The sequence below is a fragment of the Myodes glareolus genome, chromosome 18, assembly GCF_982192425.1.
Source record: "Myodes glareolus chromosome 18, mMyoGla1.1, whole genome shotgun sequence".
NCBI classification, from domain to species: domain Eukaryota; kingdom Metazoa; phylum Chordata; class Mammalia; order Rodentia; family Cricetidae; genus Myodes; species Myodes glareolus.
The window spans coordinates 14,989,773-14,995,772 of record NC_142043.1 but is presented as its reverse complement, the minus strand read 5'-3'; positions in this window follow the sequence as shown (position 1 = coordinate 14,995,772).

Sequence of the window (6,000 nt, the reverse complement as noted above, 5' to 3'; positions counted from 1 at the left end):
CGCCCTGCGCAGCTGACTTTGAAGGACTCAGAGAGGACACATTCAGAACCTCTAGGCCAAAATTGTGCAAGCGTCCAGCTCTGGTGAATTCACGATCCCCACTAGTCAGTCTTTTCTGTTTGCACCTTAATCGAATATTGAGCTTAGTCGTACGCTCCTGGAGGGCACACACTAGATCCCATCTCAGCCCTACTGCTGACTTCACAAGACTCATCCAGGATTCTCTTCAGAAACTCTTACTGAATGCCAACAACACACCCACCAATTTTTCAGAACTGAAGAAACAACCCGCGGAGGTTGTCTTTCTGAGGGATGCACAGTGTTTTTGCAGGCTGAATTGATTTTTTTAAATTTTCAAAATGAAACCAAGGCCCCAATGAAAATGGAAGCAAGATTCAAAAATCTTGTTAAGGAAGGAAGGCCCCAGCAGTGAGCACTTCCCAGAATGCACCGCTGTATCCGTAACTGTTAGCTATAGCTAATCTAAGTCTCCTGAGACTCAGCCAATCACCGCTTAAATCGGGAGTCTACTTTTCTCAACAGCTCCCTCAGTGGTTCTGATGAGACCTGTCCAGAGCTGGCTCCCAAACACTTGGCCTGGGGACACTGAGGCAGAGAGACAGTCATCTAAACTGTATTTGTTGAAGTTTCAGCAAGATCCAACAGGCAGTTTTAAATGAATTATTGGGGGAGACTTTTAGCAGGATGACTTGCAAATGTGTGGAAGAGATACTGAGAACGGCCGGGAACCCCCAGGTAGGTCACACGATGCACATCAGCTGTCGGTATTTAAACTCTAAGCGGCCCGAGTGTGTCCCATAATCAGGAGCAGAGGGGGCCTCCTGACAGACCTGGGCTCATTAGTTGAGAAATGCAGCCAGTTAGCTTGAACCAAATCCAACTAGCGTTTGGAAGGCCCCAAGAGCTAGTGTTCCTAGCCTCAGCAGCCAGTCTACCGGGGAACAGAGTGGATGGCAGAGCTGGAGGAACACCCACAGGACAGGGTCTAAACTAGCAGCTCTTCAGTTTCATGCAAAATCATTTCCTGCAGTGTCTCTTAGCTCCTCATTATCTCTATGGCCAGAAACAACCAACAACCAATGTCCATTATTTGTCTCTTCTATTTTTTTTATTTTTTATAGCCACTGACTGGTATCCAATGAGTATATTCTGTGTACTCTGATGTTCTCTCTCTCTGTCTCTTGTGTGTGTGTGTGTGTGTGTGTGTGTGTGTGTGAGAGAGAGAGAGAGAGAGAGAGAGAGAATTTTGATGTCGTGTTCCTTTCTCAATCTCTCTCCACCTCATTTTAAAACTTATTATTATTAGCATGTGTGTATATACTAATATACATATGAGGAGGTATGTGTGGAGGTTTAAGGACAACTTTGTGGAGTTGGTTTTCTCCTTTCACATTTATGTTGTGCCGGGGTTTGAACTCAGGTAGTTAAGCCTGCTTGGCAGGCACCTTTACCCTCTGAGTCTTATAGTCAGCCCTCCAATTTATTTATTCAGACAAGACCATTCACTGAACTTGGAGCTCACTGATTCCGCTAGACTGGCTACAAAGCAAGCACTGGGAATCCTCTTGTCTCTGCCCCCCACCCACACTGAGATTATAGGTGCATGCCACTGTACCTGGCTTTTACGTGTGTGCTGAGGATCTGATCTGAACTTGGGTCTTCAATCCTGCAGGGCAAGCACTTTACCAACTGAGCCCTCAGCACTCCAAGGTATGGAACACCTCAAAGCAGGGATTATCATTCTACAACAATGATAAGAAAATTAAGGTAAAGATTATACAGCTCGTCTGAGTTGCACAGTGATATAAAATCAGCAATGGATCATGGCTGGGAGCCAGGAATGGTCTATGACCACCCACGTTATCAGCCAATATGCATTTTCCCAGGCAAATATCCACTCCAGTCATTTTGGGTTGCTTCAGTGTGTGCTGTAGGCATGTTTGTTTTCTTTGTACAGCATTTTGCATTCCTTCATCAGGGATGTTCTTGTTTATTAACTATTACATGTTTCCTCTTTCTATCCAGGAGGCAACTTGGGCCTTGTGGGGTAACTCTGTTTTCAACATCCATGCGTTGGGGATTAAGAACTAGATCTGGCTCGTTTTTTCTATGCTCCGTATAATGCAGACTGCAGCTAAGAACCACCCATGGCAGTTTGTGCTGGAATGAGGGGTTTCCTAGGACGTGGTCATTTCAATACCAAGCCTAGGACAGATCCTAAGGTAGCTGGGATGGTTGGTAAATGCCATGGTTTAAAGGCAGTCTCAAATTTATAATGAGCAGTTCAGACATTCTAGAATCACATTTTAGAACATTTAAATAAAAATTTAAAACATCTCCGGAAGAGAAACAAAAATGGTGAATAAAAGATTAAGTGTATCTTTCTTCATATCTTATGAATCTAGGGTCTAGGGTTATTCTCACAGCACCAGAAGCCAAATTTCTGGTCTTCCTTATAACAATTCAAAGCCCAGAAGTCTCGTGATAAGGAGACAACCGGGAGATGGTTTGGCCCAAACAAGTCAGCCTGGCGTCTAAAGATGATGAGAGATGAAGGATGCAGGCTGTTGCAACAAAGCCCAGAGCCCCACCCCCTTCACCCTGAGCTCTAAGCACATGACACTTGTCTCCGCACACACGGTGTTTATTTCACTGTGTTGCAACTGCTTGTTTATTGTTTGTTTCCCTTGCTAGACAGAAAGATCATTGAGGACAAGCATTAGCGCTGTCCAGTTCCATGCTCCTAGCTCAGCGACTGTGGGAAGCGTCTCGGGCTATGAAAGAAGCACATTCTCTCAAAGTTTGTGCTTGAGCTTTTTCTATTTGAAATAAGATAGGGCTTTTGAAGACACCAGGTCCTCAAGTGAGCAAGGGGAAGGATGACTCCTCACGCTAGAGTAGGATTTCCTGCTAAGTGATTTCCAAACTTACCTGCCCCTGGGGCTCTCTTGACTCCCCTCCCTCCACTCCTCCATGGGCCTTCTTGCTTATCTTGCTTCTGTATCTCATACAGCCTTAATGCTTCCTTATTGTTTGGCAGGATGCCATACAAATAATAAAAAGTTAATTTTTTTTTAGTGAGGAAGTAATGCAATTCAAACAAATGATGAGAACTCTGTAGGAGACCGCCCAAGAATTGGTGTCAACTCATACATCATGAAAAGGTGGTGAGAAGGACCGTAGAACCCAGCTACCATTAAAATGTATTCCTGCTGTGCAAAGCGAAGTGCGGTGTGTTACATGTCATTTCCGGTCACAGGTGAGACTGAGACATGCTTGTGTCATGCGCCCAAGGTTTGGACGAGAGGCAAACTCTCCGAAACTCAAAGTTTGGTGTCTTTCACTATCATGCAGTCCTGAAGCCTCTCAGCCGACAAATATCTGGCTCCCGGAACGCTGGGCTTCTCTTGTTTTCTGACGTTAACCATGCACTCAGTGAGAAGTAAGGGATTAGCCACTAGAAAAGATCTCCCGGTGCCTGGAGACAGTGGCAGAGGAGCAAAGAAGAAGCCATGAGCAGCATAAACCATGGCTAGGGGCTTCTTCCTACCACTGGGGGAGAAGCTATCACCTTTATAAGCGCTATCAAAGCCCGAGGTTAGATTTCACCAGTATAAATTATTCACGGAGAATGCCAATGGTTTTCCCTCCCTGCAGGGTGCACAGCTGGCATGCTGCAGGTTAGTCTGGTGGGTTTTTTGAAGACCAGCGCCCTCTGGGGGTTGAAGTCAGAAAAGCAAACCTATGAAGTTAAAAAAAAAAAAAAGGAGGAAGAATTTTCTGCCCTTGCCTCCTAACACTAAAAGCTGAGGAGGCTGGAAGGGAGAATAGATACATTCTGGTGCTACTTGAATGTGAGGTGTCAGGGGACCATGGGGCCAGTGGATTTGAGGCTGCTTGACGGTCTTTGGCTAATGTGGCGTCAGCAGTAGCCCTTCACAGGGGTTGAATGTCCCCTGGAAAGAAGTTTCCAGTCCATGTGGAGAGCCAGATTACCTTCTGTAGGAAGGTATGAGGTGTAGGAAGATGCCGGACCAGGCTGGGTGTGGTGGTATGGGCCTGAAACAGCTGCCACTTGGGAGGCTGAGGCGGGAAGGTCACTGGGAGTTAGAGGCCAGGCTGGGTTGCATAGTGGATCCTAGGATGGACTAGGCTTCAAATTGAGACACTGCCTCAAAATAAAAGATTTAAGTCTTGTCAAGAAGACAAAGTATACCATGACGATACACGGCTTTAATCCCAATGCTTGGGAGGCACAGGCAGGAGGATCTCTGTGAGTTGAGGCTAGCCAGATCTCTCTATATATATCAAGTTCCAGGCCAGCCAGGCTACATAGTGAAACCCTGTCTCAAAGGAAGAGGAGAGAGAGGAAGACAAAGAAGAAGCCATATGACAGGATGACTAAATAGTTGTAAGCTAATAATGGCCAATGAGCATCCCAGCAGGTGATGCTGCGTGAGCAAGCGGCCTAGCAACCGTTAAGCTGCTACTCCAGACAAATGTCAAATTTACCTCACTGATTTCCTTAAGAAGAGGAATCCTGTCCCCTGGTTGCTTTCAAGCCATTGAGTGAGCTTACTGGCGAATTATCAGTGTGTCACTTGGTCGGCCATGGAAAGGGCCACTTTGGGAAGAGCCAGCCAGGAGGAGATGAAGCAATTGCACAGCCATGACAGAGGAAGCCTGAGAAAACTCCTGTCTGTGGCTACTGTTGAGGGTCTACAGGGGTGCCGGGGTCCACACTGCCTTCTAATTCCCCCTAAAAACGGATTCCAAAGTTCAGGTCCACAATGCATCTAAGAGGCTTGACATCCCTTGAATGTCTGTTTGGAGAGCTGGAATTTAATGGTGTTCCTGCATCCCAGGAACCAGGTCATATTCACAGTTCCCAGGGCCTTGCCCTCTTCCTGACGCTTAGGTCTTGACCTGGATACTGAGGCAGACAGCAGAGGGTGGACTACCAGATCCTCTCAACCTGTACCATTTCCAAGCTTGTTGACTCACCTTCTAGCTGGCAGCGTGCGTGTATGTTTGCTGGCTTCTTTTGGAGACACGAATCCTCTAGGGCCCTGGGTGCTGCAGGCCAATAGCGCGGTGGAGATAAGAGCAGTCTCCGGCAGCCATTCGACAGGGGCTTGTGTTTAAATCCACTACACCAGCAATAGACCATAAGGACAGCACTAAAGGCAACGTTCCTTAAAATATTCTTGAATTTCATAAAGGCAAAAGTGCACCTCAAAAAGCCCGTGTTAATTATAGGAAGTAATTCTCCAAAAATTTTTGCTATGGCCTTGAGCAAAATGATCTAATGTCCGTTGTATAAACTCTGTCTCAAGAGAGTCAAAATCCTTGGGTTCGGGAGACTTTTAGCTCTCCTACCAGATCCTGGCATCTCAGAAGATATTTTGCAATTCTTTTCCTCTTGCTGGATCACAAATGACTACCAGATTTAGTGGATTAGGTCAGCACCATCTGCCACAGTGACTATGGGCAGAAAATTCGGGGGAGACCCTCTGAGTGGGAATTCAGAGCTCCGTCAGGTTGTCGTGTGCTGGTCATTTTTGAGGAATGGCTTTCTGGACGGCTTCATTACAGACCTGTGTAGGACAGATGTCATGGTGAGACTTTCTGCGGAGTGGCTGAGTGTCACTGTGGCCCGGCAGTCTACACCCTGGAGGGCGAGCAACCTAAGGAACCCAGTCAGAAGCTACAATACCTTTTCTGACCTGAGTTCAGAAACCAGGCTCTGCCACCTCGGCTGTGTCCTATGGTCACACACGTCAGTCCTGATTCAGCACGAAGAGACCACATGAGGCATGGACACCAGGGTGGGAATGAGGACCGTCGGCCATCGGGGGGCATCTTGCGGGTTGGGTATTATGGGATTCAATGAACATTCTGTGAGTGGTTTGGGGTGGGAGGCACCGAGGCGGTTCACTGAATGAGAATGTTTGTCATGTGGGCTTGATGACTTGAATT